This window comes from Diceros bicornis, chromosome 15 (assembly GCF_020826845.1).
Source record: "Diceros bicornis minor isolate mBicDic1 chromosome 15, mDicBic1.mat.cur, whole genome shotgun sequence".
Taxonomy (NCBI): Eukaryota; Metazoa; Chordata; class Mammalia; order Perissodactyla; family Rhinocerotidae; genus Diceros; species Diceros bicornis.
Window position 1 is genome coordinate 34,800,600 of NC_080754.1, and position 27,403 is coordinate 34,828,002.

Genomic DNA, 27,403 nt, shown 5'->3' on the forward strand with positions numbered 1-27,403 from the left:
GTAAAATCAATAGACCTTTATTTACTGGACAAAGTAATGTGCTGGGCAATGTAAGTGATAGAGATATACTAAAAAAAATATTTATATAGCATACTATATGCAGATACTATTCTGAGAACTTTACTTGTGTCAGTATATTTAATCTTCATAATAAAGCAGGTCCTATTATTAAGGCTGAATTGTAGGCAAAAATGATAAAACTGAGGCTGTCCTAATTTAGGTACATCATGAGAAGGCAGGATTCTTTGGAAAAGACAGTAATGCTGGGAAAAGTAGAAGGCAGTAGTAAAAGAGGAAGATCAAATATGAGGTGGCTTGAATCTGTAAAGGAAGCCATAGGCATTAGCCTACAGAAGTTGAGTAGGGCTGTCAAGGACAGGACATTGTGGACTTCACTCATTCATAGGGTTGCCAGGAGTCAGTGCTGACTTGATGGCACCTAACAACAAAATTATTAGCCTATTTTTACAGATAGGAAAAGCAAAGGAGTAATCTACGTATGGCTTCATAGCTAATTAAAAAGTAAAGCTGAACTGTGAACTCAGGCATTCTGGCTTTAGAAAAGCATCATTAACTACTCTCTCTATCTCCCCTCTATGAGATGTAACCCATAGCCCCTGTCTTAAATGAAGGAATGACTGCCATCTCTAATTGAGGTAGAACAAAATTAAGGAGTAAAATATGAGGAAGGAAGGAGGGAAGAACTGATTATTGAAGCTTAAGAGACATTTCAATTTAAACTTCTAAAAATTATTTGACCATATAAACAGACTAAGAAAGAAAAATCATATGATCATAATAACTGATGCAGAAAAAGCATTTGACAATATCTAATATCCAGTATCCATTCAGGAAACTAGGAATAAAGGGAAACTTTCTCAACTTGATCAAAAATATCTACTGAAAAAAAAAAAAATTCAGCAAACATCATGCATAATGGCAAGAAACTGGATGCTTCCCAAGATCCTAAGACTGGGAACAGGGCAAGGATGTTCTCTCTCAACTGTCCTATTCCAAATTGTACTGGAAGCCCTAACTAGTAAAATAAGACAAGAAAATCATATAAAATGTATACATATTGGGAAGAAAGAAAAACTGCATTTATTCTCAGAGGACATGATTGCCTATGTAGAGAATCCCAAAGAGTCTACAGAAATGTCCTGAACTAATAAGTGAGTATAGCAAATACACAAAATATAAGGTTACTATATAAAAGTTGCTTTTCTATATATCAGAAATGCACAATTGGAAATTAAAATAAAAAATTTTATAATAGCACCAAAAAAGAGAAATATTTAGCTATAAATCTAACAAAATAAATACAGGATCTATATGCAGCAAACTACAAAACTGATGAAAAATCAATCAAGACCTAAATAGAGAGAGACTCTGTGTTCATGAACTGGAAGACCCCATACTGTCCAAGAGGTCAATTCTCCCCAATTTGATCTATACATTCAACACAATCCCAATCAAAATCAGAGCAAGTTATTTTTTAGATATTGGCAAATTAATTCTAAAGTTTATGTGGAAAGGCAAAAGATTCTAAAATAGCCAACACAAACTGAAGAACAAAGTTGGAGGACTCACTTTACCTAATTTCAAGACAGACTGTAAAGCTACAGTAATCAAGACAGCATACTATTGGAAAAGAATATACATATAGATCCATGGAACAGGATTGAAGGTTAAGATATAGACCCCCAGAAATATTGTCAATTGATAATGCAAATTGACGGTAGACGGCTGGGAGCCAGGTTTCCCAGTGTTAGAGTGAGAGGATACAGATAAGCAAGGGGACAAAGCTAGAATGATGCACGTGGTATTGGATAAAAGTTGGAGACATCAGTACGAATTCATGTTTAGCTTAATATAAATACAGATAGTTATATATAGACGTATTTATAGATATGTGGATATACATGGGTTGGTATATACCCATGCATTTCCTTGCTCTGTCTGCTGAGAGGGCTTAGAAGCAATGATATCCCAGAAGCAATGAGAACACCTAATGTCCAGATCTTGGTTTGTAATACTATTCTCCAATAAAAGGAACCAGGGATCTTGGAATAAACAGCTAACTCTAGGACTGAGGCAGGAAATATATAAGATGAGCCTGGAACATACTGTAGAACCACAAACTACGAAGAGCTAAGAAAAAAAACAAACCTTTAAAAAAAGCAATAACAGGGGCTGGCCCCATGGCGTAGCAGTTAAGTGCGCGTGCTCCACTGCTGGCGGCCCAGGTTCGCATCCCGGGCGCGCACCGAGGCACCGCTTGTCAGGCCATGCTGGGGCGTCCCATATAAAGTGGAGGAAGATAGGCACAGATGTTAGCCCAGGGCCAGTCTTCTCCAGCAAAACGAGGAGGATTGGCATGGATGTTAGCTCAGGGCTGATCTTCCTCACACACACACACACAAAAAGCAGTAACATACACACACAAGGAGGAGAATATGTCAAAGGGACACAGGCACTGACTGAAAGAGCTCGCAATGGCCAAAACTGGAGCCATTTGAGCAACAAAACAAATAAAGTAGTATTGAATTATAACCCAAAGTATAAAATAACTATCTACGAGTCTATAATGATATAAATAAATGATTGAATAAATAAATAAATGTGAGAGAAAAGATAAATCTCCCGTGCCGAAGAATTCCAAATAATTTATGCAGACTCTCCACCCTCAAGGAAGTAGAAAATAATCCTCTACTCCTTAAGTGTGGGCTGTACATAGTGACTTCCTTCCAAAGAGTACAGGATGGGGCGGGGGGGGATGAATAGCTTGATACTGAAGAAATCTGATAAACAATACCTCAGTCAGTTGATCGATATTAACGTAAACCGTGATCATTCAAATTGATGGTATGTACTCTTAATATGATGTGATGAAAATGACAATTTACCTTTGTGGTTTTATCCCCAAAGGCCATAACTCCAGTTTTATTATGAAAAGAAAAATCAGACAAATTCTAATTGAAGGACATTCTATAAACTATCTGACCAGTACTCCTTAAAACAGTCAAGATCATCAAAATCAAGAAAAGTCTGAGAAAATGTTGCAGCAAAGAAGAACCTAATGTGACATGATAACTAAATAGAATGCGGTATTATGGATGGGATCTTGGAACAGAAACAGACATGAGGTAGAAACTGAGAAAATTTGAATAAAGTATAGCCTTTAGTTAAAAATAATGTATCAGTAATAATTGTGGCAAATGTATCCTAAAAATGTAAGATATTAACAATAGGGAAAGCTGGGTATGAGGTATATGGGATTTCCCTTTACTATTCTTGCAATTTTCTGTAAATTTCATACCATTCAAAAAAAAAGTTTATTAAAAATTGCAAAAAAACATTCAAAAGAACTGAAGGATTTACTATTGTGTTGATTTTATTTAATTCCTTAGCCAAATTTCTGTTTCTTATTTTAATATTCTGGAAGAAATTACATACAAATGTTCCAAAGTCCCAGACACCCTGAGACATACCTTTCTTAAAGCTCATATAGAGTTTACATAATTTTACATGCATATCTTGCATCTGTAAGACAATATGGCCACATAATGAGAGCTAAAACTTAAATGATGTTGCTTAGGTGTCAGAAACTGTTCTAAATGATCTTCACATATTCACTCATTGAATCCTCACAACAATCTTGTGAGACAGGTGTACATTATCTTTATTACTACTGCCTACATTTCATAAATGAGGACACAGGCACAGCAAGGTTAATTAATCTTTCCCAGCTTACACAGCTAATAATCAGAGAGCTATCATTTATCCTAGTTCCAGATTCTATGCTCTTTACCCTTACATTGTACTGCTAACCATTTTTCTATGGCCTCATTTATTCAAGCAGGCAAAAAGTAAAAGCCTAATTTCTGTGAAAATTCTCTTACCTTTTAGATTAGTACAAAATCAAAATAATTGTCCCTATCCAAATTTCATTCAGTGATGCATTTTTTGGCATACATGGTATTCCATGCTTTGTAAAAGAATTTATTGGTTACTAATGCAAAACCATATTTGGATTTAGCTATTATCATTGCTCAAATAAACACTTATGTTTCAGGTATTTTACCAAGCTTCATTCATACAGAAAAACTGTCATGCCTTATTCTCCACTCCCTTGGTTTTATTTTATTTTATTTTATTTTATTTTATTTTATTTTATTTTATTTTAGTGAGCAAGATCAGCTCTGAGCTAACATCCATGCTAATCCTTCTCTCTCTCTCTCTCTCTTTTTTTTTTTTTTGGCTGAGGAAGACTGGCTCTGAGCTAACATCTATTGCCAATCCTCCTCCTTTTCTTTTTCCCCCAAAGCCCCAGGAGATAGTTGTATGTCATAGTTGCACATCCTTCTAGCTGCTGTATGTGGGACGCAGCCTCAGCATGGCCAGAGAAGCGGTGCGTCAGTGTGCACCCCAGGGTTCCAAATCCGGGCTGCCAGTAGCGGAGCACGTGCACTTAACTGCTAAGCCACGGGGCTGGCCCCTCCCTTGGTTTTAATTACTGCGTACTTTGAGGGAAAGCATTTCCTTGGATGTCTGCTCCCCAAAATCCAAAATTGTTCTGAGAAATATGAATGTATGGAAGAATAACAAATCTTTAAGGAATTAGTTCAAATAATTTGAAGAGTTAGTTGAATACTAAAATGTATATACTTTATACAGAGCTTTGGTTCCATTTATAAGCCTTTGTAAAATTTTCAAGTCAGAGGAGCAGTCATCTTGCCTATTCCTATTACTTTACCAATGAAGCTATGCAAGTGGATGCTTGAGACAGGGCTAGGTAATAGGTACCGGTGACACAGCAGAAAACAGTGATGGTTGTTGGTGGTGGTGGGGTTTTTTGCTTTTTTTTTTGAGAGGGAGGGGGATGTTCAGACGTTTTTGCTATGAATTTTCTTGAAACTCTTGGAACTCTATCTACAGGACATCACTCTTTTCTACTGGTCTTGAGACAATATTGAATAGATCCTAAAACACTCGTTAAAGGCTGGCCCAGCAACGATCTAATCCATGCTAGATTTGCATCAAGGAGATGGAGATGATGAGTCTGATTTTGGTAGACAGATCAGCACTCAGAGCTCTGAGTAGATTCTGCTTCCAACACCTCAGTATCTTTGCCTCTTGCAGCTCTAGATTTTTTTGGATTCAATGATTCTGTGGTAGCCATACTCTTTTTCTCCCATTATTAAATTGTGCATAGAATCTCATTTCTCTTTCAAATTCAGAAATAAAATGCATTTATATATCATTTTTTATCCTTTTCTTACATTTCATTTAAAATAATATAGAATTTGGGCTGGCCCTGTGGCTTAGCGGTTAAGTGCGTGCGCTCCAATGCTGGCAGCCCGGGTTCGGATCCCGGGCGCGCACCGACGCACTGCTTCTCCGGCCATGCTGAGGCCGCGTCCCACATACAGCAACTAGAAGGATGTGCAACTATGACATACAACTATCTCCTGGGGCTTTGGGGGAAAAAAAAATAAATAGAAATTATAAAAACAAAAATAATAATAATATAGAATTTATTTTCCCTTATGGAATGAGGAAAGGCTCTATTTTTTACCATGACCATTGCCTATTTTTAGCCTATTGCATTGTAAGTTATGTCACATTCCTTTTGGAATGAAGCGTGAACTATACTAAAAAAGGAAATTGTGGAGGGGAAGAGGAAGAAAGGAAAGAAGACAAGATGTAAATAAAAAGAAAATACAAAGTTAGGCAAAGGAAATAAAGGAGAAGGGAAGAAAGAAAGGGAGAAAGAAATAGTAGAAGGAAAGAAAGAGAGAAAGAAAGAAAAAGAAAGGAGGGAGGGAGGAAAGAAAGAAGAAAAAAGAAAAAGAAAGAAAAGTAAAACAAAGAGGCATACGTTCTAAAAGCAAAACAAAAAGTCTTTCAAAAATATTTTATATTTGTTGAAGTCAAGTCTCTAAGGAAACAACTTTGAAAAACCAAACTCATAGAAACAGAGATCAGATTTGTGATTCCCAGAGGTGTGGAGTGGGGGAATCGGGTGAAGAGGGTCAAAAGGAACAAACCATCCAGTTATAGGAGAAATGAGTCTTGGGATGTAATATACAACATGATGACTATAGCGAACAATACTGTTTTGTACCGTTAAAAGTGTAGATCTTAAAATTTCTTATCAAAAGAAAAAAGTTTCCGATTATGCGAGGTGATGGATGTTACATCACAATAGTATATACATATATCAAGTCATTATCTTGTACTTCTTAAGCTTATACAATGTTATATGTCAATTACATTTTAATAACACTGGCGAAAAAGATAATCCTAGTATGTACAGATGAACTCAAGTAAGTTTGTTAAATATTCAGTCATCTCAGTATCAAATCGCAGCTGGTGTTTATCAATCAAACAATAGAGAGAGCTAGAAATAACACTCATGGTAAGATTGTAGATGTTTTGAAAATGACAACCCAAAACAATAAAAAACAATTGAATTGTGGCAGAAAGAAAGGGATGAGAAATCTGTGTTCCAACCTAGCATTAAGAAGCTTGACCTTGAGTAGCTCGCCTTCTATTCCCGGTCTCGATTTTCACACTTGAACATGAGTGTCTTGGGCAAGATGATCTACTTGAGTGGTTCTAGCTCTGATGCTCTACGTTTCCATTAGTCACTCAATTAAAAAAAAGAAAAAAACTGGCCTGTTTATATAGTAAATAGCAGTAGACATCCAAAGGACAGCAGCAGCAGAACAAAAGAACAGCTGGTGCTGTAGACATCAGAGAACAGTAATATAGACTCTTAGAATCCTTGAGTGGGAAGGCTGCTTTCCTTTTACAGATGGAAACTCAAAAGCTTAAAGAGGAAATGAGACCATTTAAAGCAGTGGTTCTTAATCAGGATGATTTTCTCCCCCAGGGAACATTTGGAAATGTCTGGAGACATTTTTGGTTGTTACAGCTTGAGGAATAGGCATACTGTTGGCATCTAGTGGAAAGAGGCCAGGGTTGCTGCTAAACCTCCTATATGCACAGAAGAGGCCCCCACAACAAAGAATTATCCAGCCCAAAATGTCAGCAGTGCCGAGCTTGAGAAACCCTGAGTTGCCACACGTAGCTAATTATCTTTCTATGTGTCTGGCAGTAAGGGAGAACATTATATTACTAAATATACTGTGAATAATTTAAATCACTTTGTATTTTGCTTGTCATGATGAAGCAGAGGTTGAAAATTCACGATAGTGCCAACTCCAGTTAACTCCCTATTACATAACACACTGAATTCAAGAGTCTGGTCAAACAAATATTATCAGGACAAGCTTCAAACAAGTGGAAACTGTTCCAACTCTAGTTGAAAATATAAGGGACCACACAGGAGAACTAAATATACCTCTAAAACTAACTCCGTAATTATCAGAAACTGTATTAATAGAGGGATTCTACAAAAATGAATAATGCCCATATTGAGTTCATCTGGACAAAAGAGAAGGAGAATATAATAGATGAGTTAAGCACGCCAATAACAGGCCTAAGTCCTCATTCCTCACTTCTCTTATTCCAGCCGGGTTTGGGTTCCTTCTTGAGGAGCTCAATTCTTGGACTGCGAGGATATCACCCAAGATCAATCCAAAGAAATGTGTCTGTAGGAGGTTCTACAAGGTGCAGCTGCAGGGGAGTCATGGAATGACAATTCCACAGATCCGATGAGGCTTCATTGACAGCTAGAGAGACCACAGAATGTTAAAGCTAGAAATAAAGGTGCGATTACTTGTTTTAACTACCCTAACTTTCAGACAAGAAAACAGAGGTCCTGAGATGGGGGATGGAGGAGAGTGACTAGTCCAAGGACAAACAACAAGTTAATATCAGAGCCAGAATCCTGTTCTGAATAGATCAACCTCCATTAAACTGACGGTAGATGTGTGGATTAAGTAAATGCATACTCTACCTACTCCGTACTATCTTTGTTGGGTTTTGTATATGTAGCTGATTTTACCCACATAGTAGAAAACATATATTTCATTTGACTGAAAAGACTTTCCATGAGATTGGAAATCTGAAAAGTAAAAGCAACTTTCCCAAGGTCACAAAGCTAGCAAGTAGCAGAGGCTGGATTTAAACCCATGTCATCTCATTCCAAGTTCAAGACACTTAATTGTTTGGGTTACTCAGTGTGGTGGAGAGAGTGGCGAGGTAGAGAAGAGGAGGCAAGGATTACCATTACATTGGAGGTGAAAATCCCAAGGGTTTTGCCTGATAAAAATATAAAGATACCATATATAAACGTTTAGAAAAGAAACCTGCCTCACTTGTTTTCAATATCCACCCTCCTCTCCTTCAATTCCCTGACCCATAAAGTAGCTGATAACATCTCAAGTGAACCATTTGGCATAAATATTACTTTAACAAGGAGATGAGCTACTGGATGGAGTTTTCCAATAATTCAAGACAGAAACTCCTCCTGTGTGTGACCTTGAGACTTTTTTTTTTTTTAATCATAACTGCCATGAAGAGCAGGTAATCTAGGACACACTTATCTTTTCGGGGGTCATGACCCTTTTGAAAATCTAATGAAAGTTATCAACACTTTCAGAAGAATGCACACATTTGCACACATACAAACAATTCATGGAAATCCTAGAAGCCCATCAATGGACCTCAAATTCTTTAGGTGAAGAATTTTTGTTTGAGAACAAGGTCTGCCACTAAGTAGATGTATGACCTTGAACAAATTAAATGAACATCAGTGTCTCAGTTTCTCTACCTATAAGAGGGTAGATTTGCAGGTTGGCCACTTTGTTATTCCATGTTGCTGATGGATGCAGCAGAGTGCAGTGGATGGTATTCCAGAAGTCAGAAAACTCCATCTGTCATTGCAGATAGGAGATGTACTTCACCTCTCCACGGCTTAGTCTACAATTATAGAGCGAGGAATTAATACAAGATGACCTGTAAAGTACCTTTAAGCTCTAATGTTTCGAGATTCTTAATTCGAGGAAGAGTAACATGAGGCAGGAAACAGCTTCACCTCCCTAATAAGCATTTAGAGCTAGATTCACCTGCTCCAAACAAAAACCCTGCCAGGACCTCTCAAGCCACCACTATATACACAAGACATCACACTTGCTCCTGGCTAGGTCCTAGGGTGTGGCAGATGAGTAGAGATGCTATAGCAGTGGCTATCAGTTTTCTGATCAGCTCTTTTGCCAAGCTTTGTGGCCATAAACCCCTGGAGGACTGAACCCTATCAGCAGCTACATCTTCACTTGCTAAAAAGCACAGTGATAAGGACTCAATTGAGTTTTGGGAGAGAATCTGTCAGGAAGTAACTTCAGAGATAGAGGAAACTAAACAGCTATTTCTTGAACATAGGGGCGTTGAAGCCAATACTCTCAGTGTCAGAAGTGTGTGTAAACTGCATCCTCTTAAGCAATCAAGCGTCTGTTTGCAATCAAGGAACTTTCCCCAGGCACAAAAGGACTGGAATAAATCTTTCTTAGAAAAGATCACACCCTCCACTCACATTCACCTATAATGTTTCTAAATTTTTGAGACCTGGCGATCTGAAGACTTGAGTTAAATTATATCCCTTTTCTAGGTCTCAAGTAACTCATCTCTACAACGGAAGGAGGCAGGGGCTTGGGGGGCATGGGGAGGATTAGGCAAGACTACCTCTAAGGCATTTTATAGTTGAGGATTTTCAGTATATTTTTCTCAAAACCAAAATATTTCTTTAAACTCAATCCCCCAACCCCCAATTTTTTTTAATATTGAACAGACATTGAATCTTATTTCTGGACCTCCTGATATCCTGCTATAGCCATCACTTTGCCTCTAACAAAATTGCAGAACTAGAATAGATGAAGTAAATTGCAACCTTTCAGACCACACTGCATTGAGGGTTTCTTTGAAATGAAAATGAAATAAAGAGCAAAAACACACTCTAATCTTTATAGATGTCCTTCCAAAGATATCTCCAATTGTTTGCTTTACAATTTATATGTTCACTCATTTAATAGGCAATTTCTGGACACCTGCTACATTCCAGAGCATTGTGAATAAGACATCATTTCTGCTCTCAATATGCTCATGGTAAAGGGGAAGATACTGGGATAATGATAACACAGTGCTCACAGTCCTTCCACCATAGAGTTTTAGAATTCAAAGGCACCTTAAAGGCATCTAGTGCAACTACCCATTTGAAGCTTGATATTACTTTATAGTGGCTCTGCCATGTGGTTGTCTAGCTATTTTCTGGTCAATTCAGATAATTGGGAGTCTCACTATTTCTTAAAGCAGTTCATTTCATTTTCATTTCTAATTTCATATTCCTTTGAAATTATACAAGACGAGCATAAACTAGGCCCCCATTTTACAGAGGAAGTAAAGATGTCAATGTAGGGAGAGCTGGGAAGGGGCCATCAAGGTCCTGTAATAGGCTGGTATCAAAGGTCAAATACTAACTGATTTCTGATACAGAGATGAGCTCGTTCAAGCAAGGCAAGTGTTATCTCATTTCTTATCTTGGTTTTCCAATCTCTAAAATGAAGGGGTTAGATTGTGTAAAAGGAAAGCTTTGCATTTACACGAACACTAGCCTAGGAAATATCAAGACAGTTCTGTTTCATCAGAACTGAGTTGAATCAAGTGAACTGATAAGCGACCGTGAACTTTGAGTGATCCTGGTGCTCCAGACTATTGACTAACTGAAGACTCTTTTCTGACCAATGAACAATGGGATTTACTTTGCCTAAGTGTGTACAGACCTAGAGACTACTTCTCCCTTATCCAAGGGCAAATTTCCAGTCCTTCATTAGCCCAATCAACAAAAACATCTCTTTCTAGCACTTAAACAAACCCTGACTCTTCCTTCTCAATACACTTCTCAGGGAATTTTTTCACTGGTGGTGTGTTCCCTTACCTGGCAAGTTAGTAAACTTGGTAATTTTTAGCTCTTGGGTGTTTTTGGATTTATTCTTTTTCAACTGGGTGGATTCTAAGATGCTATCTAGTTGTAGGGGACAAACTCAGAAATCAGTGTCTGGGATGGACCTGGACATTCAGAGCACACATCCCTTTTTTTTTTTTTTTGAGTTCATATTGTCTTAGGGTTGTTGTTTTTTGAAGGAAAAATATATGACCCCTGATTCACCTCTTAACCATTTAAAGGTAAGATCATTAGAAAGAGACAAATGCGTTAAATAAATATTATTATCAAAATTCTAATTCTATAGGAAAACTAGTGAGAGAGGAAGAGCTTTCTTTTCCCTTTTCCTCTTTTTTATCCTTCCCTCTTTCTTCCATTCAACACACATTTACTGAAAACTACAAAACAGTTCTGGAAATAAGTTCCATGTTGGTTGCTATATATGACATTTGTGCCTTTACAGAGTTCACAGGAAACCGTTTACCACGAGAGAGTTTCAACATAGCACTACAGGAATTCACAGGAAGAAGACCTAAAAGTAGGAGGTGGGCTCTGGAAAGCTTCATTTTGACTGAGCCTTAGAGAATAGAAGAAGCCGGGATGAGAAGAAGAAAGGCAGGAGGAGTGAAAAGAAAGTAATCTTGAAGACAAAGAAGAAAACTGTTGGAAGTGTTCAAAACAAAGAAAGGCAGAGGAGGTAACACGTGCAGGGGATAAAAGCAGAAAGATAAACTGAAGAAGAGACAAAAACCAATATCTCCAGTCCATTTGGCTCTTGGTCTTTATAAACTCTCTCTCTCAAGCCCATTAACATCCTTTCTATTCCCTTTCCTCCCCTCTTGCCAACCCCCATGCCATCTCCTCCCTTCCTAAGGTCCCTTCTGTGCTACGATAATCTATTCACTGATTCCTATCTTTCGTTATATTGAAAATAATCTCATAGATTTTAGGAAAGTCTTATCATTTTCTCCACATTCTGTTTGGCTCCCTTCATTTCTAATTTGGCTGGGGCCCGTCATACTTTATGGTCTTCCTTATTCTCTTTCCTTTTTTTTTTTTTTTTTTTGATATTTTACTTAGTATTTATTTGTTTCATTGCCTTCATCACATACATAATATATTAGTATGTTCTAACCATAAAAATTAAAACAAAACAGAAGATTATAGAGTCAGACATGAGAGACTGCCATTCTTCTCCTCACAGTCAGTATTATTAACTAACATTTTTCTATTTTTACCTGTGCATCTCTATTTCTTTATACTTCCTTTTCCTGAGAGTAAATACTTGGGTAATGTGCTAAGGATGCATATATTAAGTCCGGACCCCTTAACATCACCCATAAGGTGGCACATTTCCCTTCTGCCTTAATTTACTCCCACTTGCTGCCATCAGCCTCGGACATATTATACTACCCACAGTTCTCAAAACACAGCCTTATTCATAATTTTATGCCTATTTACATGCAGTTCCCGCTTTCTGAAATTCCCTTTCCTACCTTTTTGGACTTCCTAAAGTAGAGTTGGTCATTCTCCCCGTCTTACAGTCAAAGGTCTTTGCCCAGTTGCCCACCAGAGCCTTTATAATACATATGGTAATTGTTTGACAAAATCTCTCTCTTCCCTACAGGATGTTAGGTTTCAGAAGACAAAAAATGTATCTTGCTCAGCTTTGTATTAGCACTTAGCAAAGTCTCTGGCATAGCATAGGTACCAAATAAATGGTTTTTACTGATTTACTGAATAGAAGAATAAAGAATGAAAGGAAAGCATTTCTTTGGGCAACATGGCTCTATAGTCATGAGGGGTTGTCACCAATTCTACAGGAAGACCACACCACACTATGGGTTCTCTTTCACCCACTCACATCCCATATTACAGTCCTAATGATATTTCACCAACTGCTTTCCTGCAGTTGTTAAAACTGCAGATGTCTAGGATGTAATCAAATCTTGTTGGTGCCCAAAACTTCGAATATAAAACCTTACTGAACCTATTTTTCATCCTAGGTGGCACGTCTGAATTCTGCAGATTTCCTTCTGGTGAGAACATGGGGCACTTGAACACTTTGAGAGCAGGTGCTGAGTTGTTGTTATTCCAGGTCATGCAAGACAGAGATACTACAAATTCAGAAGTAGTGAGCAGGGGTACGACTGGCGGGCTACTGCGATGACTTCATGTTCAAGTATAAAGAGGAGACCGCGTTCCCAATGAAAGAACAGAGGATGAAGTCATCATCTTGGCTGTATTTGGGAACTGAAGTTGTCCAACTATATGGTGGGACATTCAATAGGCTAAATATGATAGGGGATAGAACTGATTCACCGGATACTGAAGAAGAAATATAGCCCTTCATGTTTTAGAAATGGCATTTCTCCTGCTTCCTACTGTGTCTGCTGCTCTGGCATCTTGTATTTCAGCAACTGAGTTTTCAAAGAAAGATTTGTCTCTAAAGGAAGCAAATAAGTTGAGCATGTGTTATAAATTACTATCAAAGCATAGCACAGATGGTAGGGGCTTCACAAGGTAGCAAAGACTAATGGATGTGGCTTCAGTCTAGCTCTGCCACTTACTAGCTGTAAGGGCTCAGGCAATTTTTATAATTGCTCTGTTCCTATTTTCTCATCTGTAAAACGGGGATAATAATAGTATCTATCTCATGGAGTTGCTGTTAAGCTTAAATGAATAGATACATATAAAGCACTTAATACAATGCCTGGCACATATTATATCTAATATAAGTTAGACATTTTTATTATTTTAGGTAATGTCTTTATAATCATTAAAGGTTTGAGCTATAGAATAAGATAACCCTAGGCTATATCTCAGCTTTACCACGTAATAGATGCATGGATCTAGCAAGTTAATTAACTGCTAATTCTGACTTTTCTCATCTGTAAAATGGAAATGATAAAAGCATCTAAAGTGTAAGATTTTTGTGAAGATTAAATGAAATAGCCTATGAAAAGTACCTAGCATGATGCCTAGTGTATTTGAGTACTCATTAGTATCATTTATAATACTTTCCAAATATCATTCAGTAATTGAGCCTCCAGGGATCCAAAGACACGTCGTCTCTAAGAATCCCAGTGTAGTGTGGGAAGTGAAAGGATGGTTTTGGTCCAGTGGGGTAAGGAGAACCCTGGGAGTACGTAGAGAGGACCATAAGACCACAAGGGTAGGACTGATGCCTATGTTACTTTTGAGTAGGGATTCTCAGCGCAGAACAAGGCTGAAAGGCTTCCTAGGCAAAATCAATTAGCTTAAAGCCAGAGAGGACATTTCATTACTGATTTTCTTTGGGTTGTTCTTTGCTATTATAAAAAATACTTCAATGCACAACTTTGTATACAGTCTATATGTGATTTTTTCCTTAGAATCAATTCCCAGAAATGAAACTGCTAGGTCAAATGGTGAACATTCTTAAGGCTTTTGCAAAATATTTTTCTATATTCCTCTGGGATGATGTAACAATTTTAAACTAGCAGTATAGGCAGATACCCACTTTCTAGAAATCTCTACAACACTGTATTAGATCTTAAAAAGAAAATAAAAGTGCCAATTTATTCGGCAGAAAATGGCAGCTCATTCTTAATTTGCCTTTCTTTAGTTTCTGGCAAAGTTGAGCATTTTTCATATACGCATTGGCCATCTGCAGTCTTGTTTGGAGAATTACCTATTCATACCCTTTTTTAATTTTCTTTTGGGTCTTCTATTTTGCATTGATATTTGAATATACATATTAAGAATTAAGAATTGATTAAGAATATCAACACTCTGTCTGCTATGTGTTGAAATATCTTCCCTAGTTTGCCTTTTCAATTTATATAAGGTAGTATTATTTCAATGTAGACAATCAGAATTTTATATAATGAAATCAATTGGTCTTTTCCTTTATGGTTTCTACCTTTGCTTGTACATTTAGAGAGGGCTTCTTTAAATTCTGATAAATATACAGCTATAGGGACTCATATTTTTTTGTTTTGGTACTTAACTGTTTAACCTTTCTATTTCTCTCACTGGCCTAAGCACTAATAACCTCTCCTTAGCGCTCTGATTTATAACACTAAGTAGCAGGGTCCTGTCCTTGGATTTCTATTCTGTTTGACTAATTCATTTGTCTACTGTTATTTACTATACAGTTTTATTATTATAATACTGTAATATGTTTTAATATCTAGAAATGAAAATCTGATTTTTTTCAATTATTGATCATTTACTTCTCCAGATCGTTTTGTCAAATTCTAACAAAATAACAGTCACTATAATTCTGATTAGAATTTCATTGCATTTGTACCTTTATTTGGGGGGCAATTGACATCTTTACATTATTGAGTATTTCCATCAAAATACTGCTTTATCTACATTTATTCAGGTCTTCTCTATTTCTCTCGTTGAAGTCTTGTGGTCTTTCTCATATACATCTGACACTTTTGTTGTCAAGTCATCTCCAAATATTTTATGTTTTTGCTATTGCTCTAAACAAGATATTTTCCTATGAAAATTTTCACATAGTTTTGTTGATCTATAGGAAAGCTGTTAATATTTAAATATTTGAGTATTATTTTTTAACCTACCTTAATTACAAACTTTAAAATTTATACTAATGGTTTTCAAGGGATGCAGAGTTATTTTGGGTGAGTGTGTTAATGGCCACAGAAAGGTTTCTGGCTCCATTGAAGGAAAGGAGGTATGGAAAGACACACGTATTCAGTTATTCAGAAGAACTAATTAGCAAGCCAGAAGAGCTTTTTGCATAAGGCCTAAACCTCTTTCTTCAGCCTCTTAACTGGGGTGACACTTAGGAGATGAGAAGACAGATTTAAGTCGCATTACATCTCCAGGCTGTAGTTGGCTTCATTTCCTTTTATGCAGACCACCTAGCCCAGTGGTGGTGGGGGGAAAGCAGGGAGGACACAGCTGTGCCATGGAATTCTTCCATTGAACTTGTTTGCAGGTCCTGATTGATTCAGGCAACCAGGCAGGTGATGTGGATACAGACTGTACAGTAATGGAAAGATCTATGGGTTGGGAATATGGGGAATGTTTCTGACCTCTAAATTAGTTGTGTAACGGGTCAAATAGTTCTGGCAATCTAGACTTTAGCAGAATATGAGGTTAGATGATATTTCTGATCTCTAAATTTCTTTTGAATTCCCTCTATTTTTATAAACTTTTGAAAAATGACCTGTGGACATAGCAATTTTCTCTGTATAGGATAACAATTAAATGTTCTAATTTAATAATTGTTCTTTGATGAAAATCTTTCCAGAATGTGTTATCTACTTCCCAGCATTAGTAGAGTAAACAAAACCTAACCTGTGTTTTCAAACTTGTTGTCACAGATCAGTTCTTCAACTTGACATCAATATCATTCTCAGCTCATCTTGGATTTCAGCCCCATCTAGAGAAGGCAGTTCTGTGCCAGTTCAGATCCACCACACATTGTTGGAGTCTCGTCTCAAACTCATTTTATGTTATATCTACATTCTGCTTCAAGGCTTTCTGTGACGCTACAAGAATCTGCTCAGCCTACTGCAAACACAGCCTGGATAAGCAGAGAGGGTTAGGGGACTTATTGCCCCCCTAAACAGTCTTCAATTAACGAAGCCTGTGGATAAATACTCTAGCCTTCTGTTAGTAGAAAATTCTGGGAGGCATTCTTATGTTTCTCAGGAGATCCTGGTGGAAACAAGCCCCCACTGCCCACAGAAATAACCTCAATAAATCACATTATATTGACTCTTCTGTTCCCAATCTTATTTTCTCTGCTCCTTCATTCCTACTTCCTGGGATCATCACCCAAAAACTACCAGCACTGAAGTCCTTGTCTCAGTCTCTGCTTTTGAGGGAAGCTGAATCAAGATACTTGAGATCATCATTCCAAACAATAATGGAAATCGTGATTTTTGGAGATAATGCAGATTTGGGTGGCATGGCCCAGGATCCAATGGTCCCCAATTAGATTTCCTGGAACACGCTATCTCATTTTCTTAGGAAAAGAATCCCTCATATTGATATACTTTTGGGTCACTTGCTACTTCTGTAGAGATCTGGGATAACATAGTACACCCGTGTATCTATTATCTATACACTATTTTATGACTTCTTGTCTTCAGAATTTATTAGTAAATACAGGGCTAAAGAAGTCTGGTTTTGTCACCATTATGAAAATTAATCTTCACTAATGATATCAATTATATTTTGTTGGCTTTATTCAAAAGCCCATACCCATAATTTCTTTATTATTAAAGTAATAAACATAAGCATCTCAGTTTGTATCTTATTACTCATAATTATAACAATAACAAAATTATTTCCATTTGCTGAGCTTCTGTCAGGTACAGGCTCTATGCCAATTACTTTACATATTATATTCTTAGTTCTATTAACAATCCATCTGCAAAGTGGATTTTAGTAATGAAACTGAGTTTAAGCTAAGTTAAGCAAATTGCAGAAGTGAACCAGCTGTGATGATGGAATTGTGATTTCTATTTACCCAGGAATGTCAGACAATAAAGGATATGATTAAATTTCTCTCTTCAATGTTTCAATATAGATGTCTTATCCATCTTTTGTTGAATTTATTCCTAAGTATTTTGTGGTTTTATTTTTATACTATTATAAATAATATTGTTTGCTTTCCAATTGTTTATTATTGATATACAGAAATAAAATAGATTTCTTTTTGTATTTATGCTATGTGACCTTGCTAAATTTATTTATTAATTCTAATAGGTTGTTTTGTAAATTCCTTAGGGATTTTATTGGTTTACTTTATGTTTCCAATCTTTATGATTTATTTTATTTATTTGTTTGTTTGTTTAGACTTATTGTCCTGACTGAAGCCTCCAGAATAATATTGAATATAATTGGCAAGGACAAACTTTCCTTTTTCTCCACGTAAGAGGAAATGATTTAGTGTTTCATTAAGTGGAATTGTTAGCTGGAAGTTTTTTGTAGATGCCCTTTATCAGACTGAGGAAGATCTCTTCCTCTCTAGAGTTACCATAAAAAAAAGTTAAATCCTGTCAAACACTTTTCTGCATCTATTTAGACGATTATGTGATTTTTTTTCTCTTATTCTGATAATATGGTGAATTAAATTAATTAATTTTCAAATTTTGAACGAACCTTGAATTTCTGGGGTAAAACAACCTAGTCATCGTATGTTATTAGTTTATTTACTGCTAGTTTTGCTATGCTAATATTTTGGTGAGGATGTTGCATCTGCATTTATGAGAGAGAGTGGTGTGAAATATTTTTTCTTTTTTAGTAATGTTTTTACCATATTTTGGCATCAGAGATACGCTAGCTTCTTAAAATGATTTTTAAGGGGAGAGTTCTTTCCTCCTCTATATTCTGAAATAATTTATATAAGACTGATATTATTTCTTGCTTAACTGTTGGACTGGATTCACCAGTGAAACTATCTGGCCCTAGAGTTTTGTGTATGGGAAGGTCTTTGATAAAAAATTCAATTTTTTTTTTTTTTTTTTTTAAAGATTTTATTTATTTTATTTTTTCCCCCCAAAGCCCCAGTAGATAGTTGTATGTCATAGCTGCACATCCTTCTAGTTGCTGTATGTGGGACTCAGCCTCAGGATGGACGGAGAAGTGGTGCCTCGATGCGCACCCGGGATCCGAACCCGGGCAACCAGCATCGCAGCGCACGCACTTAACCACCAAGCCACGGGGCCGGCCCAAAAAAAAATTCAATTTTTAAAATTAATTTAGGGCTAGTCAAAGTTTTTATTTCTCTGAGTCAATTTTAGTAAGTTATATTTTTCAAGGAATATATCAATTTCATCTACATTGTTGAATTTATTGGCATAAAAGTGTTCATAATATTTCCATATTATCCTTTTGCTGTCTTTAGCATCTGTTGTGAAATCCATTCTTTTACTCCTAATATTGGCCTTTGTGACTTTTTTTTTGATTTATTAGAGGTTTAACAATTTTTATTAATTCTACATAAAGAACCAACTTTGGCTTTAATCTCTCTAATGTTGATTTCGGCTTGTATCTTAATTCTTTCTTTTACTTACTCAGGCTTTAATTTGCTCTTCTTTTTCTATCATGTTAATGTAGGAACTTACATCATTTATTTTGTAATTTTCTTTTTTTCAATATAGCTATTTAAAGCCTTAAATTTTCCTCTGTATTACTTCGACTGCATCCCAATTGTTTATCATTTCTGGTGCCCTTTATTATTTCCTATAGATCTGAGTTTCTGTCTGGCATACTCTCCTTTTGGCTTGAAGAATTTCCTTTAACAATTAATGTTAAATGTTACTTTCCTTTAACATGTTTTTTCTTTTTTGCTAGTGCAGGCTTGCTAACAACAAATTCCCCACATTGTGTTTTTCTGAAAATGTCTGTATTTCACTGTTATTTTTCAAACATATTTTCACTGGATATAGAATCCCAGTTTAACAGGGTGTTTTTGCTTTGTTTTGTTTTTAGTTAGTTTTGTTTTTTCTTTTGTTGTTTAAAGGATGCCATTCCATTGTCTTTTGGCTTCCATTTTTCTAATGAGAAATCAGCCATAATTTGTATTGTTTGTTCTCTGAATAAATTTTTTCTACTTCTTTGGTGGCTTTCAAGGTTATTCTTCATTTTTGGCTTTTATAAATATATTTATGATAGGCCTAGGTGTGGTTTTCTTTGTATTTTTTTCTGCTTGGTGTTTTCTGAGTTTCTCAAGGATTTATGTTGATTTTTTCATGAAATTTGAGGACATTTCCACTGCTACTTATATAAATACTTTTCTCACCCATTCTCACCTTTTTTTCCTTCTAGAATTTTAATTAAATATTTGCGATATCCCTTGATATTGCCCCAAATGTCCTTGAGGTACTCCTAATTTCTCTCCAATCTTTTTCTTTCTCCATATTAGATAATCTCTAGTCACTTCAAGTCCATTGACACTTTCTTCTCCCATCTCAGTGTTCTGTAAAGCTCATATGAATTTTTAGAATTTCAGTTACTGCACATTTTAATTGTAGATTTTCTATTTTGTCTCCTTTTATATTTTCCATTTCTCTGCTTAGATTCCTCATCTATCAGTAAGACTATACTTTCCTTTTAACACTTGAGATTATTCATAATAGCTTCCTTAAAGTTTTTGTGTACTAAATCAAACCTCAAGGCTATCTCAAAGTCTGTTTATACTGACTTTGTTTTTTCCTTGTCTTGTAATTGTTTTATATTGGAAATTTGGGATGATTTGATTTAGATATACTGGATTTTGTTATTTTTCTCCTAAGATTTGGATATTTGTTTAAGTAAGCAGCTCAGTTACTAACTATTTATGTTGAACTCGTATTAGCTTAGTTTTATGCTTTGTTAGGACATATCTGTGTAAAGCCTAAAGTGGTTCTCAAGCCCCTCTAACTTGGTGAGACTTTACCTATAAACTCCGTGTCTTCTGTGGATATTATCCAAAGCTTAGTTTTAGGCTTTACAAAGTAAGTATAAAGTTGACCTTTCTCTAGGACAGGAGTCAGCAAACTATAACCTGTGGGTCAAGCCTTGGTTATTTTGTAATTAAAGCTTTATTGGAACACAGTCATGCCCATTCATTTATTGTCATCTATGGATGATTTCACACCACAAAAGCAGAGTTAAGAAGTTGCAACAGAGACTGTAAGGACCAGAGATCCTAAAACATTTACTCTCAGGCTCTTTACAGAAAAAGTTTGCTGATGCCTGCTCTAGGACATGATCCATACTCTTAAGGCATGGTCTTTCTTATATCTCAGCTGAATGCTCAGGATATTAACAAAATTTCTCCACTCTGGCTGAGTTTGGAGCATCAATGTCTCCCAAAAGTGCTCAGCCTTCAGTCTCTCTGCTCTACTCTCATCTCTGTAGCACTTGCTTGCTTGTAAGCCTCCCATAGTCTCTTCCTGAGCTTGGAAAGCTCAGCCCTTAGCCAGAGACTTGATAGAAGCACCCATACAACTTCCAGGATCCCCACTCAGCTTGACTTTCTCCTCCCTGGTGCCCTCTCCCACAGATTCCAGCTCCTGTAGCAACTCTTAATTCTGAGCTCTGCTCTAACTTCCGTAGACCTCTGTGCTCTGCTTGGGCTCCCTCTGTCACAGTTTAGGAGATTGTTCCCAGGCAGAGAGCTAGGATAATCCTGCAACACACTTTGTGAGTTTTCCGTCTTTCAAGGATTGCAGGTGTGTACTATTTGTTGTCTAATGCCTGAAAACAGTTTTCTCATACATTTTGTTCAATGCTAAAGTGTTTATATATGGTCACAAGCATAAGTTCCTCTACTGTCACTTTAAAATACCAAATTCATTTTTTCTTTTGCAAATGCGTATAACTGAGTAAACACATGAAAACATTTTACCTTTTAATAGACATTGACCCAGTTATAGGATTATATTCAAATTATGCTACTTGAGCACTACCCATATAGGACAGGCTTGAATTTAGGATAAGGCATCATTCTATTCTTCTCTTTAGAAGCTACAAAGAATTTCTTCAGCTGCCCTCTAGATCCCTGACATCCCACAGGGTAAATCAAGCAGTTGATTAATCAATATTGTATTATCTATTACTATTTTATTCTGTTGATCTATTCCAAATCACTTATTAATATTTGTCTCTCTCTCTCCCTCTCTCTTCTCTATTTCTCTTTTTTCCTATCACTAGAATATTGGAATTCAGACTGTTGATTGACTTTGAACACTTCCAATTTTATTTTGTTTTTGCTAATGTATCAGCATCATGCTTACCATAGAAATCTATTTCAGCATTCTCTGTCTCTCCATTGCATGGAAGGAATGACCTCCTGTAATCATTCTGTCTGTCTTAGTTAGCATTACTTTTGTGTGACCCTCCTCAGTGGTTTTTAGTTACAGTTAAATGTCTACTTCTTCCTTATTCAACCAAAATGCAGTTTCTCTGTTAAAAGGTCACATTTTTAATAGTATAAAATCAGATCACTAGGTGTTATTTCTATAACTATTAGAATTTCCAAGGAATTGGAAGAATGATGTTGAATTAAATGCTACCCATCAGTTTACAATTGGGTGCATGCTTACTGATAATATATTTGATAAGTATGTTATGGCTATAAATAATCTCCAAAAATAAGAAAGGCCTAGTAAATATTTGAATAACTGGGTTCTGCTGTCACTTCTTTTGCTAAAGAAAACTATATTTATTTTATGTCAGATATCAGATATTTATCATAATTATTAGTTCTTATAATTATACAAATATATATTTGGAGTGTTCATACTTTTTTAAATTCCTTTCTGGTTACATTTCACATAAAGAACCGAGGTTCAAATAACACTTTCAGATACTGGAAGCTATAATTAAGCCAAAGTTTACTTAAAATTAAAAATAAAAAAGACAAGCCTTTAAAATAGAAGTGCTAATAAGACCTTAAGTGAACTTCCCTAACTGTCTTGGCTGTAGAAATTAGCTGACTTTTATCTATAAAAAGGGTAATTGGTGTATTAGTTATGTTACTTTCTACTGCAAGTAATAGACACCCCAATTAAAAGTGGCTTTAAAATAACATATTTTTCATGTAACAAGATGTCTGAAGTGTGATTCCAGAATTAATTAATTCAGTGGTTCAATAACATCATCAAGGACTGGATTTCTTCTCTTCCTCCTGCTCTGCCATCCTCAACATGTTGGCTTATGCCCTCAGACACATCCCCTCATAGATTCAAGCAAGTTGCAATGGCTGCAAGTATCACATTTACATCTTCAAGTTGCTTAGAACCCAATCTATTTGGGATATCAAACTGGGACCTGATCCTGTACAAAAGCAGCTTAACGTGTATAAAGAGAAGATCATAATATCAAACTAGGCTTGACTTTGTTGCTAACAGGGGTCGATCAATATTTGTGATATTCCCCTATTCCCAGTGGTATGCTAATACATGTTTAACAACTGGAACTCTGGGGAAAAATATCCCTGAATTATAGCATAAGTCCATTTCCAAAGTGTAAATACTCCCACCATGGCCCATTTTAAGCTATGAAAATGATGTCATTGAATGCAGAGTTGAGAAGATCTGGGTGGTAGCACACTCTTAAAAAGGAGTAGTTTCACCACACAAATGTGATGAGTATAATCCTAAAGACCATAGATAAGAGTGAAACGTAGTAAAGTAATTAAGAAGTGATGAGTTTTGATTATTTATTGCCTTCATTTTTAATATTATTTACTTAGTTTATATCCTTTATTTTTTAATGATGGCTGTGTTTAACAACTGGTTTGCAAAATTCCTGAAAATTTGATAACCAGCTGTTCTGAGCAGGTCTGAGAGCTCTAGCACACCACTATCTCCCACCGGCCATCCCCCTTCTGCCGTTATTAAAATTGTAGCTTTATACCATGTACATGCATAGAAGGTTAAGGATTTTATGAAACATTATATAAAAAGAAATATTACTATTTCATTCATTGTAAAAGTAGATGAAACTTTACTATATTTAATATCCGAGGCAGAAAACTTTGCAATAGCTTGCAAACACTAAGATATTTTATAAAACAGAAAGAAAAGGCATAAATAATAAAGTCTTATTGTCCCATTTTACTGATATTTGATCAAGAGAAAAGAAACTTGGAAAATGGCATCTTGAATAAATTATAGGGTCAGAAGTCTTGAATTCTGAGTCAATGTTCCTCAACCTACCTCTGGTTCCTGTGTGACCCTGGTCAAGGCATATTGCATCACAGGGCATCATTTTTCCCAGTTAGAAAATAAGGAGGTAATGCCAAATAATCGTGAAGGTCTTCTCTAGCTTTCAAGTTTGTCATTTTGATTTTTAAAAAAAATCTTTGTATATGACTTAGAGTATAGCTCTTCTGACCTTCATATTTCCAACTTACAAGAAGGATGTAATAAAACAGGCCCTCAATAAATGATTTATTGAATTTATGTTGAATAATTTTTCTGAGTATTTTGTTGTTATGTCTATTATTGTTTTACATGTCTATTCCCTCCCTCCCCAAATTCTAAGTTCTTTAAGGGCAGATCTTATGGTAGGGAGGTAGGGAAGGTGAAAGAATATAGTCTGGGGGGGCAGTCAGACTTGAGTTTGAAGGCCAAGTCTGCAGCTTACTATCTGCATAGACTTGGACAAGTAATATAATCTGATTCTCCACGTTTTTAGGTCTTTAAAATGTTTTGAGAATTAAATGAGCTAACTCACTTAGTAGGTATTCCAGAAATGGTAACTATATATATTTTTTCTGTATCCAAAACGCCTAACACTGTGATTGGCACATATTAGAAACTTATTGTTTGCTAAATGTGTAAGTGAATAAAAGAGGAAAATAAAAGAATGAAATGAAATGTTCAAATTATAAATTAGATATTTTAACTTGTCTTGCCTGGAACTGGCACTGTTATTCCTTTAGATCTGAGGCAGCTCCTCTTTGTGGACTGCAAGAGATAACGTAGAAGCTTTAAGCTGAGATCCTTTTGTGTTTCTGTAAATCCATTCCTCTGAGTCTTGATTTCCTCTACTGATGAAACAGTGCGTAAATGACATGGACTCCATGGTTCTTGCCAACTCTGAAGCCCTTCCAGACTCTTTCCTGTACTTTTAGCTATAATCACTATTGTACCAAACTCAAATGATATCTTAAAACTCACTTTGGTACCTGCCGATATTTGTAAACATTAGTCAAGGGTACCATATTCCATGTCTCCACAGAATGAATGCCCAAGCTGAAGAAATCAGCAGTGCCAGAGGGCCTTAACAGACACTTATGGGTAACAGATAACTTTTAACAATTTGGTCAAACCATAAACTTGCACCCCAGAAAAACATCCATATTACACTAGCTCATTTTGCAATTTCCGGAGCCTTACAGAGATCATAGACTAGGTTAAAGATTTCCTCATTTTACAGAGGAAAAAAATGAGTCCCAGAAAGAAATGTCTAAGTGGTCAAATTTGGATTCCAATTATCTTTCCTCATATTTAGTACTATTCTCTTTAAACCATAACCTATATCCACAAATGTTTCAGAAACTGAAGTAAAGGAAACAACCCCCGCCCAAAAAAAAGACAAGTCGAGAGTGGAGATGGGAAGTAGTATATTTACTTAAAAATAATTCTTTCCTTTTTCTTTTAATGACAGAATAAGATTAATAATTAACTTATCTAATAAACTGAAATACTGTACCATGTGTTTTAAACACAGAGCTAACCTAATAATTTATTCCAAAAATGTATTCAATATTATATAACGAGCATATACCATAGGGATTATTCACAAGATCTTTCACCATAGGGTGGAAAGAAGTCTAAGATTTTTTAAAAATAAATTTTAAAACAAATACAATTTAAAAGATAAACTTTTGTTTTAGAATATATTACAGAATAAAACTGTAACAAAATAATTGCAAAGAGTTACAGAGCATTCCCATACACTTCTACCCAGTTTCCCCTATTATTAACATCATACATTAATATAGTACATTTGTCACAATTCATGAACAAATATTGATACATTATTATTAACTAAAGTCCATAATTTATTCAGATTTACTTAGTTTTTACTTATGTCATTCTTCCTTTCCTAGATCCCATCAGGACACCACATTACATTTAGTCATCATATCTTGTTAGGCTCTTCTTGGTCGTAACAGTTTCTCAGATTTTCCTTGTTTTTGATGACATTAATAGTTTTGAGGAGGATTGGTGAGGTATATTGCAGGATGTCTCTCAATTGGGATTTGTCTGATGTTTACTCATGATTAGGTTGGGGTTACAGGCTTTTAGAAGGAAAACCACAGAGGTAAAGTACCATTTTTATCATATTATGTAAAGGGTACATACTATCAACTTAAATGATCACTGCTGATGTTTATCTTGATCACTCGTCTGAACAGTGTTTGTCAGATTTCTCCACTTTAAAGTTACTCTTTTTTCTCCTTTCCATACTGTATTCTTTGGAGGAAGTCACTATGTGTAGCCTACATTTAAGGCGTGGAGGTTTATGCTCCACCTTCTTGAGGGCAGAGTATCTACATAAATTATTTAGAATTCCACTCTTCAGGAAATTAGTCTATTGTCCCACATTTAGTTATGTAGTCAATCATTTATTCATATCAGTATAGACTCATGGATATTAATTTAATATTTTGGATTACAATGCAATACTAGTTTTTTAATTTTGTTACTCAAATTGTTCCAGCCTTGAGTGTTAGAAGCTCATCGGTTGGTACTTGTTCCTTTGACATACTCCCATCATTGGGTTTCGTGGTTTGTTTTGTTTTTGTTTTAAGCAAAGCTTCCCTTTTAGAACTACAAAATGCTCCAGGTTTATCATGTATATTTCTTGCCCCAGTTCAAGAATCAGCCATTTTTCCAAGGAGCCCTAATATTAGAGATAGGTATTAGAAACCAAGTTCTGGGTGCTAGGTGTGCTCATTGCTACCGGGGTGCTCTTCTTCTACGCCCAGTCCTCGAATCAAGGAGTGTGCTCATTGCTACTGGGGTGTCATTGCTTCTAGTTTCTCAGCTGATAGATCAAAGAAATGTATGGGTGTGTACCAACCCTTTAATATATATATACCAATAAATATTTCTATATTTAACCATCCATATCTATATTAAGCTAAACATACATGAATTTATACTCATGTCTCCAACTCTAATCCATTACCACATGGATCATTCTAGTTTCCTCCCATTGCTTATTCATAAGCTCCCACTACACTGTTGGCAAGTCTGGTTCTACCATCCACCATCCATTAATTTAATTATTCAGTTCCACTATACATGTATAGTGGTTTCAGAATTGTTATCCTATATATTCACAGGAAGCTTTATCAACTAGAGTACAGTTTTTGTGTTCAGTTCCTTTGTCTTTCATCTTGCAGACTCCATTTATTTCTAAATTAACTTGGGTCAGCAGCTTTTCCCCTCAACCCCTTCAGTGAGGAGTTTCCTACATTTCTAATACAGTGAGATTGTATTGTCACATTCTGCATTCCTTTGGAAGATCCCCGATCTAAATGATTTTTTAAAAATTTGTATACATTAAGGTTCATTCACTGTGCTATAAAGTTCTATGGGTTTTGACAAGTGCATAGTTTGTATCCACCTTTTCAGTATCATGGAGAATATTTCTACTGCCCAAAAGAATCCCCTATGCTTCACTTATTCAATAATCTCTTTACCCCAAATCCCTGGCAACCACTGATCTTTTTCTTGTCTCTATAGTTTTGCCTTTTCCAGGATGTCATATAATTGCAAGCATACAGTATATAGTCTTTTCAAATGAGCTTCTTTTACTTAGCAATACACATTTAAGATTCAATGTCTTTTTTGAATGCTTCCATATGCATTCTTTTTTTTTTTTTTTTGCTAAATAGCTTTCCATCGTATGCATATACTGCAGTTTATTTATTGATTCACCTATTGAATGAAACCTTGGTTGCTTGCAGTTTTTGGTATTGAAGTTTATAATAGTGGATTTATCTATTTCTCTTTTTAA